This window comes from Cynocephalus volans, chromosome 16 (genome assembly GCF_027409185.1).
Source record: "Cynocephalus volans isolate mCynVol1 chromosome 16, mCynVol1.pri, whole genome shotgun sequence".
NCBI classification, from domain to species: domain Eukaryota; kingdom Metazoa; phylum Chordata; class Mammalia; order Dermoptera; family Cynocephalidae; genus Cynocephalus; species Cynocephalus volans.
The window spans coordinates 47,574,515-47,586,779 of NC_084475.1; the positions used below are offsets into that span (position 1 = coordinate 47,574,515).

General features: G+C 37.4%; 1 protein-coding gene across 2 annotated transcripts in view; it reads left to right on the forward strand.

Annotated features, from left to right (window-relative positions):
* Positions 1–12,265, forward strand: part of JAK2 (Janus kinase 2) — a 136,061-nt gene that overhangs the window by 42,287 nt on the left and 81,509 nt on the right. The gene's annotated exons all lie outside the window — the stretch shown is intronic.

Below are 12,265 nucleotides of genomic sequence, written 5' to 3' on the forward strand. Positions count from 1 at the left end.
CTGGAGCCCTTAGGGTACTATAGAACCTATTAACATAATTTTAAAAGTTTTTTGATAGAAAGACCAATTGATGTTTGTTTTTGTTTTGTTTTGAAGAATAGTAGTATGATTTTGATTCTAGAGGTAAATGTCTAACATAGTACTTATAACAGTGTGTTATAACATTAATTTATCCTGTCTTATGAAAACATGGATGAAGTTAGCCAATCAGTGTAGGTCAGAATAGCCATTAAATGTAAATTGGAGGAAGTGATTTTCATTTATCCAGTTTTGAAATAGGATATGAAAATATAGTAGAGTTCACTGGAACTAATTGGAAGATGACCAGTTTAAAGTAGTAAACAGTATGCATTAATTTAATATCTTTTTATTATTTTAAGTATAATTCTTAATTTATTGCAAATGGTTCCCAAGAGGGAGTTTTATATTAAATTGAAATGACTCACTTGTAAGTAGGCAGTCTATAATAGCTTTTTTTTAAAGATTAGTTGATAATTTACATTAATTTCTTACACAGTCTTTATTATATTATTAATTTGCTTTTATTAAATTTATATTGCTAAATCATCATATATTCTCTTTAAGACACTTATAAAGTGTATATGTTGTTATTTAAAAATAATTTTTAAGTGCAGTATACCCAGGTACAGATTTTCTAGAATATCTGTAATTCTATTGACTATATTAGATTTGTTTCTTTTAGGGTCCCTATAGGAAGTCTGCCTGTTAAAAGTACTGCACATGCCCATAATTTCTTTCTATAGTAAATAAAGTTCTGATTGCATTTGAAAACGTCCCAGTAGAATATAATTTTCAAGGAGCTACAAATCCTAAATGACATTTCTAAAACTATTACGATAGGAATTTCAAATTAACTATCTTAATGACTCTTTCAAACTACAGTGTTCCATTGGTTTCTGTGGTAGATTGGTTCCAGGACTCCCCACTGATACCAAAAATCTGCAAATGCTCAAGTCCCTTGTATAAAATGGCATAGTATAGTCAACCCACCATATCCATGTGTTTCACATTCACAGATACAGAGGGCCAACTGTAATCAAAAAATTTTTTTAAACCTGCAGATTTTATATTTTACTTCAATGATGATTTTCAACTTGGTCTCTATTAATAACCTATTAGTTGCTCAGCCAGCCTTTTTAATAGCTTTGATAACTTGTTACATAATAGATGAGGGAAGTGAGTGACAAGGAATAGAGCACCTGAGGTTTAACCTTCATCTTTTCACGTCTTATTAACAGCATTTTTTATTTGAGAAGGCAAGTGAAAAGGGATAAGCCAAAATGGAGCAAAATTTGCCATTCTAGTTGTTCTTTCTTTTCAATAATGTTATAGTTGTAGTTCTATTAAATAATGAATGGGAGACTGGGAAAGATGAAACAATGTGAAAAGAGAAAGAAATGAATGATTACAGCTGTCAAATTAGTTTATAGAGACTTTTTCTGACATTAAGCCCCTTTTTGGTTTTAGCTTCGATGAATCCCTTTTCTTTTTTTCTTTCTCACTTGACACAAAGTTAAAGGTAAGCTTGGTAGGCTGCTCTATACTTTTCTCATAGTTTGTTTTAGGAAGAGCAAGTTGCCTCCCTTTTCCATGTTTGAGACCCATCTGGCTACTGAGAGCTACTGAGTATATAGATGTTTAAGATTACGGATGTGAATAACAGAAAAACGCTTTTAACATTAAATTTTAAAAATTTTAAAAATTATAAGCACTCATGGAAATACTGCTTTGAGCCTAATTCTTGATTTGCTTTGTTCTGTTTTAAAGACTAGAAGACAATATAGTGTCCATAAATATTAGTGGTTCTAATGCCATTACCACACTGTTTGGATCACTGAAGCTTGGTAATAAGTTTTGAAATCAGGAAGAGTAAATATTCCAACTTTCTTCTTTTTCAAGATTGTTTTGGCTATTCTAGTCCCATTGATTTTAATTTGAATTTTATGATTAACATCAATTTCTGTAATAAACACAGCTGAGATTTCAGTAGCAATTTACATTTCATATGTAGATCAATTTGGGGAGTGTTGCCATATTAACTATGGTAAGTCTACAAATCCATGAACATGAAATGCCTTTTTGTTTATTTAGATATTCTTTAACTTTTTTCCATCAATATTTTTTAGTTTTGAGTCTTTTACCTCTTAAATTTCTTGATAGATATCTTATTCACTTGGATGTTATTGTAAATGTAATTGTTTCCTTATAATCCATTTTCGATTGTTCATTGCTAGTATGAACAATATGTAAATCTTATATAACACAACTTTACCATATTCATTTATAGGGTCTCATCATTTTTGGAGGGATTTTTATTTACTATTTTCTATGTATAAGGTCATGTCATGTGCAAATAGGGACAGTTTTAATTCTTCCTTACTGAAGACAGTTTGGATGCCTTTTATATCTTCTTCTTGCCTAATTGCTCTGGTTAAAACTTTCATTACAGTGTTGAATAGAAGTAGTGAATGTGGGCATCCTTGTCTTGTACCTGATCATAGGAATAGGATTTCAGTCTTTAACCAGTGATTAGAATGTTACTTGTGGGTTATTCATAAATACCCTTAATGAGGTTGAGGAAGGTCCCTTCTTGTCGGGTCCGCCACCAGCTGACCCGAACAGCCCTTGCCTTGCTATCAGTCTCTCCCTTGGTGTCCCTTCTGGTGGGTGGGCGGATTGCCCAGATTCCTCTTTCCCCGTCCCCGTTGGGAGGAGACGGAGGAAGAAAGCCATGAAGAGAGGTGAGCACAGCTGCCAGCCCCAACCAGCCCATTAAAGAACACTCAGACACAGTGGGGGTTCTGTCGAGCAGTTCCGTTTATTATCACACAAGCACTTGCTTTTAAAGGCAAATGGGGAAGGGAGGTTTTTACATCCTCCAATCAGCTTAAAGTTTATGAGAGCATGCATCCTGTCTCAGTGCCTAGCTATTGCAATCACTGCAGTGTCTACTAGTGCAGAAGCACGTGTTTGGCCAATAAGGGCTAGGGCAAGGTTCCCGCAGACACTCCCACCCTAGTTCCTCCTGGCGCCATCTTAGGCTGCTACGTTAATACGCCCTTGTGGACCCATAATGGCACCGCTTGTAATGTCACTTAAGGTGGCATTAGTTTTTAAGGCCCGACACCTTCTATTCTTAGTTTATGTGTTGTTTTAATCATAAAAGGGTAGTGGATTTTGTCAGGTATGTGGGTTTTTTCTTCATTACGTTATTTTCATATGTTGAACAACCCTCATTTTCCTGGGATAAATCCCATCTGATCATACTAATTTCTACCATTTTGCTGTGTTTTCTATATGTCTTCTATCTTTTTTTGTTCCTTAAAATTCCTCTGTTATTGCCTCCTTTTGTGTTCAAAAAAATTTTTTTTGTGGTTATCATCTTCATTTTTTCTCATTTTCCTTTCTGTATATTTTTTAGTTATTTTTGTAAGGGTTACCTTAGGTATTACAATTAATCGTTTAAATTCATAACAGTATTTTGAATTAGTACCACCTTAGCTTCAATAGTATGTAAAAATGCTGTTTAAATACAGCTTTGTCCCTCCACGTTTATGTTGTTGTCTCACTCATTACATCTTTATACATTGTGTGCCTATTAATATACCATTATAATTATTGGCTTATGATTTGTCTTTTAAATCATATAGGGAAAAAAAAGGAATTATAATAAAAACACATTAATACTGGCTTTTGTGTTTATTTATGTAGTTACCTGTACCAGTGTTTTATTTCTTCATATGGTTTTGAGTTGCTGTCTAGTGTTCTGTCATATCCATCTGAAGGATACCCTTTAGTGTTTCTTGTAGGGAAGGTATACTAGCAAAAAACTTTTTCAGCTTTCTTTTTATCCAGGAATGTCTTCATTTTTCCTTACATTCCTTTTTTTTTAATTAAAAAATTTTTTTCAATGAAATGATTATACATATTTGTGTGGTACACAGTTGACCATATATACTTTTGTGTAATATGTGATGATCAAATTAGGATAATTGGCTTATTCATCATTACAATACACAGTCATTCTTTGTGACCATTAACTAATTTCTCACTAACCACCTTCTCTCTTCCCCCTCCGCTCCCCCTTTGACAGTTGTAGTAATTCCAGTTCTGTTCTCCCATTCTGAACTTTCAATTTATTGTTGTGATTGTTGATTCTTTTTTTCCTCTTTGTTTCTTTCTTATTTACTTACTTATTTAATTTTTATGTCCCACTTATGAGTGAGGACATGCAGTATTTCTCTTTCTATGCCCGGTTTATTTCACTTAACATAATTTTCTTTAAGCTCATCCGTGTTGCAGTAAATGGCAGATTTTTATTCTTTTTTATAGCTGAGTAGTATTCCAATGTGTATATACCATATTTTCCTTATCCAGTCATCCACTGATGGACATTTCGGTTGGTTCCGTAGCTTGGCTCTTGTAAATAGAGCTGAGATAAACATGGGAGTGCAGCAGGTAGCCTTTTGACATGATGATTTCCATTCCTTTGGGTATATAACCAGTAGTAAGGATTGCTGGGTTGTATGGCAGTTCTATCTGTAGCTGTTTGAGAAAACTCCATACTGTTTTCTATAATGGCTGTACTAATTTACAGTCCCACCAACAATGAAGGAAGGGTCTCCTTTCTCCACCTCCTCTCCAGCATTTGTTATTCTCTGTCTTTTGACAATAGCCAGCCTAACTGAAGTGAGATATCTTGATGTGGTTTTGATTTGCATTTTCCTGATAATAGGTGATGTTGAGCTTTTTTTTTTTTTTTTTAAGAGCATTTTTCGTATATCAGTTGACCATTTGGATGTCATCTTTGCCCATTTTTAAATCAGATTCTTTGGGTTTTTTTACTGTTGAGTTGTTTGAGTTCTTTGTATATTCTGGATATTAATCCCTTGTCAGATTTATAGTTTGCAAATATTTTCTCCCAGTGTGTAGGTTGTGTTTTTGCTTCTTTTTTCCTAATTGTGTAGAAACTTTTAGTTTAATATAGTCCCATTTGTTTATTTTTTATTTTGTTGCCTGTGCTTTGGGGGACTTATTCATAAAGTCCTTGTCCAGTCCTACATCCTGAAGTCATTTCCTCTAGGAGTTTTCTAATTTCAGGTCTTATATTTAAGTCTTTAATCCATTTTTAGTTGGTTTTGGTATATGGCAAGAGATATGAGTCTACTTTTATTCTTCTACACATGGATATCCAGTTTTCCCAGCACCATTTATTGAATAGGTTGTCTTTCCCCAATGTGTGTTCTTGGTGCATTTGTCAAAGATCAGTTGGCTTTAAGTACATGGATTGATTTCTGGGTTTTCTGTTCTGTTGGTCCATGTGTCTGTTTTTATGCCAGTACCATGCTGTTTGGTTACTATAGCTTTACAGTATATTTTGAAGTCAGGAAGCATAATGCCTCCAGTTTCATATTCTTTGCTCAGGATTTCTTTGGCAGTTTGGGGTCTTTTGTTGTTCCATATGAATGCTAGAATTTTTTTTTCTATTTCTGTGAAGAATCATTGGTATTTTGATGGGGATTGCATTGATAGTGTAGATAGCTTTGGATAGTGTGGACATTTTTATGTTAATTCGTCCAATCTATGAACATGGAATGTCTTTCCATCTTTTAGTGTCGTCTTTAGCTTCTTTCAGCAGTGTTTTGTAGTTTTCGTTGTAGAGATCTTTCACCTTCTTGCTTGAGTTTATTCCTAGGTATTTTATTCTTTTGGTAGCTGCTGTGCATTGAATGTCCCCCCAAATTTAATCCTCACTGTGATGATGTTAAGAGGGTGGGAAATCTTATTATGGCAATTTAAAGGTGGGGCCTGGGAGAGGTGATCAGATTGTAAGAACCATGCCCAAATAAATGGATTAATCCATTGATGATTTAAATGGTGGTCATAGGCATGGTTCTGAGGGTTTTAAAAGGAGGAGTGAGGACTTAGTTCTCCCTCTCCTTTGCCATTTTGCCATGTGATACCCTGCATCACATAGTTACCACCAAGAAAAGCCCTCACCAGTTGTGTTCCTTGGATTTTAGACTTCCCAGGTTCTGATACTGTAAGAAATAAATTCTGTTTCTTTATACATTACCCAGGTTCAGGTATTTTGTTATAAGCAACAGAAACCAAATAATACAGTAGCTATTATGAATGGACTTGCTTTCAATTTCTTTTTCTGCCTGTTCATTGTTGGTGTATAGAAACACTACTGATTTTTGTATTGATTTTGTATCCTTTGACTTTACTGAATTCATCTATCAGATGTAGGAGTTTTGGTAGAGTTTTTAGGCTTTTTACTATGCAGGATCATGTTGTCTGTGAGCAGGGACAATTTGATATCTTTTCCAATCTGGATACCCATAATTTTTTTCTTTTGCACAATTGCTCTAGCTAGTACCTCCAATACTGTGTTGAATGCGAGTGGTGAGAGTGGGCAAATAAAATAAAGATTTATCTTATTCCTATTCTTAAGGGAATAACTTTCAGCTTTTTCCCATTCAGGATGATACTGGTGGAGGGTTTGTCATATATGGCTTTTATTGTGTTGAGATAATTTCAGTCTATACCTAATTTGCTGGGAGTCTTTATCATGAAGGGATGCTGACATGGTTTTTTTGTTTCTACTGAGATGATCATATGTTTTTTATCCTTGATTATGTTGGTGTGATATCACACTTATTGATTTGTGTGTGTTGCACCATCCTTTCATCCTTGGGATGAATCCCACTTGATCGTGATGTATAATCTTTTTAATGTGTTGCTGTATCTGTTTGCTAATATTTTGTTGAGGATTTTTGTATCTGTGTTCAAGGGATATTTGCCTGAAGTTGTTTGTTGTTGTTGAATCTTTTGTCTGATTTTGGTATAAGGAAGGTGCTGGCCTCATAGAATGAGTTTGGAGAATGGCTTTTATTTCAGTTTTTAAAAATAGTTTGAAAAGACTTGGTGTTAATTCCTCTTTAAAGGTTTGGTAGAATTCAGCAGTGAAGCCATCTGGTCCCGGGCTTTTCTGAGTTGGAAGACTACTGACTACTGCTTCAATCTCATTGCTTCTTATTGTTCTGTTCCAGTTTTCTTTTTCTTCCCAGCTCAGTCTTAGTAGTTTGTATGTGTCCAGAAATTTATCCATTGCCTCCAGGTTTTCAAATTTGTTGGTGTGTAGTCGTTCCTAATATTCTCTAATGATTCTTTGAATTTCTGTGGTATCAGTTGTGATGTCTCCTTTTTCATGTCTGATTTTTATTTTAGTTTGCTTTCTCCCTTTTTTAGTTATTCTGGCTAATGGTTTGTCTATTTTGTTTACTTTCTCAAAAAACCAACTTTTTGTTTTGTTGACCTTTTGTATTATTGATCTCTATTTCATTTAGTTCTGCTCTAATATTATTTATTTCTTACCATCTACTAATTTGCGGATTGGATTGTTTTTCTTTTTCTAGTTCTTTGATGTGTAATTTGGGGATTGGATTGTTCTTGTTTTTCTAGTTCTTTGATGTGTAAAATTAGGTTGTTTATTTGAAGTCTTTCTATTCTTTCGATATAAGAATTTGTCGTAATAAAATCCCCTCTTAGTACTGCTTTTGCAGTATCCTATGCTTTGGTATGATTTTTTAAAATTTTCATTGGTTTCAAGAAATTTTTTTGATTCATGTTTAATTTCTTCTTTGACCCATAGGTTGTCAGGAGCATGTTGCTTAATTTTCATGTAGTCATGGTTTTTTCACTGTTTCACTTGTTATTGATGTCTTGTTTTATTCTATTGTGGCTTGATAAGGTACTTGAAATGATTTCAGTTTTTTAGAATTTGTTGATACTTGATTTGTGGCCTAACATGTTATCTATCTTGTGGAATGATCCATGTGCTGATGAGAAGAATGTGTATTCTGTAGTTGCTGGATGAAATGTTCTGTAGATGTTTGTCAAGTCCAGTTGGCCTAAACTATAGTTTAAGTCCTCTGTTTCTCTGACGATTTGTTGCCTAGTTGTTCTGTTCAATACTGATAAGGGTGTTGAGGTCTCCAACTATTATTATATTGGAATCTCTCTCTGTGTTTAGGTCTAATAGTGTTTGCTTTGTATATCTGGGTGCTCCAGTGTTGGGTGCATATATATTTATGATTGTTCTGTCTTCTTGGTGTATAGATCCCTTTATCATTGTGTAATGGCCTTCTTTGTCTCCTTTTATAGTTTTTGGTTTAAAGTCTATTTTATCCAATATAAAAATATCTACTCCTGCTTGTTTTGGTTTCCATTTGTGTGACATATCTTTTTCCATCCCTTCACTATTAGTTTGTGAGTCTTTATACATGAGGTGTATTTCTTGTAGGCAGTATATAGTTGGGTCCAGGTTTTTAATTCATTTCACCAGACCATGTCTTTTGAGTGTGGTATTTGAGAATTATAGTATTCCTTTGGTGATGTCACATCTTCTTTTGTGTGTGTGTGTGTATTTCTAGTATCCCTACATTGATGTCTGGCTATCTTGTAGAGCAGTTGCTTCTTCTGTTACTCTGGGTGGCTTTTAGGGGAGCAGACTCCCTCCTGTAGATGTGTTTTATTTTGTCCTTGGGGTGGGGTATCTTAGTTTTGGTTCTGAGTAGTCTCAGTAGTTCTGAGTAGACTCAGTTGTTCTGGGTAGACTCACTAGTTCTATTTAGACTTAGTAGTTCTGGGAGGTGCCAACTGGCCAGGCATTTGGGGCCATGCAGGCAAGTGGGTCTACACAGGTAGGTGGGGCCATGCAGGCAGCGTGGCAAATGGCATTGTGCAGGCATCTGGACCCACAGAGGTGTCTGGATGCCTGGGCCCACAAAGGCAGGTGGGGCCTCATGGGCAGCTAGGCTGGGCCATGTGGTTATTGTGGGCTGCACAGTGGGATTTGCTGCATACAACAAACTCCTGCATGGGGAGTAGGGCCATAGCTCTGTGACTAGTCAATGATGCAGGCAGCTACAGCAGAGATGGGGGCTGGCTGGGGCACAAGCAAGAGCAGGGTTGCCACTGTGAAGTGTTTATGACCAAGCAGATTCTTTTCACCACAAAGGAGATTTTCTCCTGTACTAACCCTGGTGTTGGAGATGTGGTGGAGCTGAATCCACATACCTCTTTCTCCTCTCTCCAGCACCCTGCTTGGTTTTTATGCTTTACAGTGTCCTTGCCAGGCTCCCATGGCCCTCCCATGCTCTCCCACTGATGCTCTCTCCTGTACTTAGCTGTTTATCCCTTGCTCTGGTCCCTTTCTGTTGGAGGAATGTGTGTTGGGCACCTCTAGTTTGCAGTCTTTTCCTTTATTTCTGAAGGATCATTTTGCCATTTAGAAAATTCTTTGATATTTTTTCTTTGAGCTCTTTAAATATGTTGTCCCATTATCTTATTACCTCCATGGTTTTTGATGAGATATTGACTGTTAGTCTTATTAAGGGTTTTTTGTAAGTAATGAGTCACTTCTTGTTGTTTTCAAGATTCTGTCTTTATTCTTGGCTTCTGAGAATTTGATTTCAGTGTGTCTTGGAGTGCATCACTCTGCATTTATCCATCTTCTTGGAGTTTGTTAGGGTTCTTCTATTTGTACATTGATGATTTTCATCAAATTTTGGGAGTTTGGGGCCATTATTCTTCAAATATTCTTTCCCTCCTCCTGCCTGCTGTCCCTCTAGGAATCCTGTTATTTGCATGTTGGTACACTTGATGGTGTCCCAAAGATCTGTTAGGCTTTGTCCATTTTTTTTTGTTGTTTTTTTGTTTTTTTTGTTTTTTGATTTTAAGACTGGATCATTTCAGTTTACCTATCTTTGAGTTAGTTGATTCTTTCTTATATCTGTTTAAATTTGCTTTTGAAACCCTATAATGAACTTTTAATTTTAGTTATTGTACTTCTTTCCTCCAGAATTTCTCTTTTTATACTGTCTTTTTTTTAAGTTTATCTATTAATATTACTATTTTTTTACATTCTAAGATGTTGTGGAGCAGTTGCAGGGGAGGGAGAAATGGGAAGGAGCAAGCAAATAGGGTGGGAGAAGGAGAAAGGAGAGGGAGCATGGTTGAGGCCCATGGCACCCCCATCATTCCTGCAGGGGATACCAGGGGGCTTCCAGTGATGGCTTGGTTGTTGCTGGGCTGGATGCAGATATCAGGGGGGTATGGCTGAAGCCCTCAGTCCCTCACCACCCCAGCTAGGGAGCCCAGGACACTTCCTGTGGTGGCTAGGTGGTCATCACTGGGCTGTTTGTGTCAGTGGGGTGTTGCTGAGGCCCTCAGCCTCCCACCACCCCAGTTTGGGGCCTGGAGTGCTTTCTGTGGTGACTGGGTGGTCAGTGCTAGACTGGTTGCATGTGTCGGCGGGGCATGGCCGAGGCTCAGGACCCCCAACATCCCTGGCTCAGGAGCCCATGGCACTTGCTGTGGTGATTCAGTGGTTGTCACTGGGCTAGTTGCAGGTGCCAGGGGACATGGCTGAGACCCCTAGCCCTCCCTTTACCTGGCTTGGGATCCCAGAGGTCTTCCAGTCCTTCCAGGTTTTATAGGTGTTCTTTGGTAATGTGAGACCTTTTCTAGTTAATATCAAACTTTGTCTCTTGTCTGTGGGTATTTTATTTTTTCTCTCAGTTCTGCGTTGGATTATTCACTATTCCCAGCACTTAAACTGTGCACTGGAACTAATTTGTTTTCCTTTGCTTACTTCTAAAATGTTCCTCTGGGGACCAGCACTTGAGTCTTGTAGTTGAGCTAAATGGCTGCTTTGCTGCTGATTCCCTGGAGAAGGCTTTTTGTGCAGCTCAGGTTTTAATGGTTGACTTTGTAGGTACTTCTGGGTCTTGTGAGATCCAGTACACCTGGCTTGTGTAGAAACTCTGATCTGTACCAGAGTCTTTTCAGCAAACTGCACCCCCTACTGGTCGATATTCCTGACTAGTCTACACAGAGCGGGCCTGTGCTCATTGGAGGGCAGATCAGCTGTCCTTGCTGTGCCCCAATATTCCCCTGGTGGGCCCATCTCTCCAACTGCCTATACTCCAAACACTTTCCAATAGATAGGTCGTGGGCCAGTCCCTTGCAATGACTCACTGGCCTCTGAGTGACTCCTTTTTTCAGTTGTTATAGCTCCTTACTCCTATGTGGGTCTGTGCGAACCCTGTTAGTGGTCTTGCTGGCCTGGGGGCCACAAAGACTGTCTTCTTCCCTGCTCCCTCCAAGCAACTTCATAAGAAGGGCACAGCTTCAGCTTTTGCCAGTGCCTGCTCCGTGTGCTCACCAGCTCCAGCCTTGAAGTGGCCGGGGCTTGAAATGGTGGGAGCGATTCTTTCTTTCTCTCATCATGCTTTTCCTGCCTTCATGAAATCTGTAGGTCTCTCCTCCTCTTACCCTGGGCTCTAGTGGCCCCAGCTTGGATGTCATTGCTTTTTAGTAGTTGTAAATTAGTTGATTTGTGGGAGAGAGTGACCCTGGGGACTGGCTATTTTGCCACCTTGACTGGAAGTCTCCACTATCTCTGTCTTTATTGATAACTTTCTATTTTTTATATATTCTTCTCCTGGTTTCCTTTAGCTCATTGTCCATGGCTTCCTTTACCTCTTGGAACATATTAATGGAGCTGATTTCAAATCTTTGTCTAGTAAATTCAACATCTTTGTTCCTAAGGGACAGATTTTTTAAAAATTTCTTTTGGAAACGGGCTTACTTTCTTGTTTCTTTCACTGATTATTTTTTGTTGAACATTGAAATATTGAATATTTCAAATGTTAGAATGTGATAACTCTGGAAATTCAATCCCTCTGTCTCAGTGTTTGTTTTTGTTACTTGCTTTTAGTGGTAGTTGTTTAGTGACTTTTCTAAACTGTATTTATAAAGTCTATATTCTTTGCCTTGTGTAGTTGCTGAAATCTCTCATCCTTTAGCTCATAATCAGATTTTGTTTGACAGAGATTTCTTTGAATTCCTAGAGCCAAAATAAAAGAAGAGAAAAGAACAAAATACTCTCCCAGTCTTTGCAGATTGGCTCTGTTTTGGGGTACTCCTTCAAAGTTTTGTTGGTCCATTTACAACTGTCTTAGCCTTTTCTTCCTGCTTGTGCTGAAACTAAAGATCAGTCCATCCCCAGTCAGATCAAAAGAGAGAAAAACAGTTCTTTGAGATTAGGTTGGCTTTGTTTACTGCAGAGCCAGGGACAAAAGTTCTGAAGTGGGAAGACCAGTTGTCATCTTCGTGACCTTACTGAAGTGAGAAGGGAGTGGGGTAAGGGGTAAAAAATATTGCAAAACTTTCC